Genomic DNA, 561 nt, shown 5'->3' on the forward strand with positions numbered 1-561 from the left:
ACCTTTATCATGCCATTAAGATTGCGAATTTACGTTTCTTTTAAAACCCAGCGTAAACTGATCTCCCATACTGTAATAAAGGCTTATCACTCCCGAATCGAAAAGTAAACCGCAGTGACAGACTCTCGAATAACATAACGGCTGGTTTAATAAGCCTCTTAGAGTCCAAGACAGACTGCCAGTTAAAGCAAGGTTTTTTGGGTGATATTTCTTGCTTATCTTTAATCTCTGCCATCGCTAGTTGCAAGCCTATTGCAATACTCCTTGCACTAAGCTTTAACTGCATCGACATTACTTCAAAAATCCAATAAATCCTCTAAAATCCCGGGAACTCCAAATCATTATACATACACTAAAAATAAGAAGTATATAACACATCTATTAAAACCTTATTTATTCTTTCCTGAATATTCAAATTTTACGTTCATTAACGCTTACCAACGAAGGATCAACTAAACCGAGATAAATCCGGTAAAATTAGCATAAAAGTCTCTTGAAACAGAAACATATGGAATGATAAATTATATTAAATATGGGACGTTAATATTATTTACAATCCTC

The sequence above is a fragment of the Penaeus monodon genome, chromosome 24 (genome assembly GCF_015228065.2).
Source record: "Penaeus monodon isolate SGIC_2016 chromosome 24, NSTDA_Pmon_1, whole genome shotgun sequence".
In the NCBI taxonomy this organism is placed as follows: Eukaryota; Metazoa; Arthropoda; class Malacostraca; order Decapoda; family Penaeidae; genus Penaeus; species Penaeus monodon.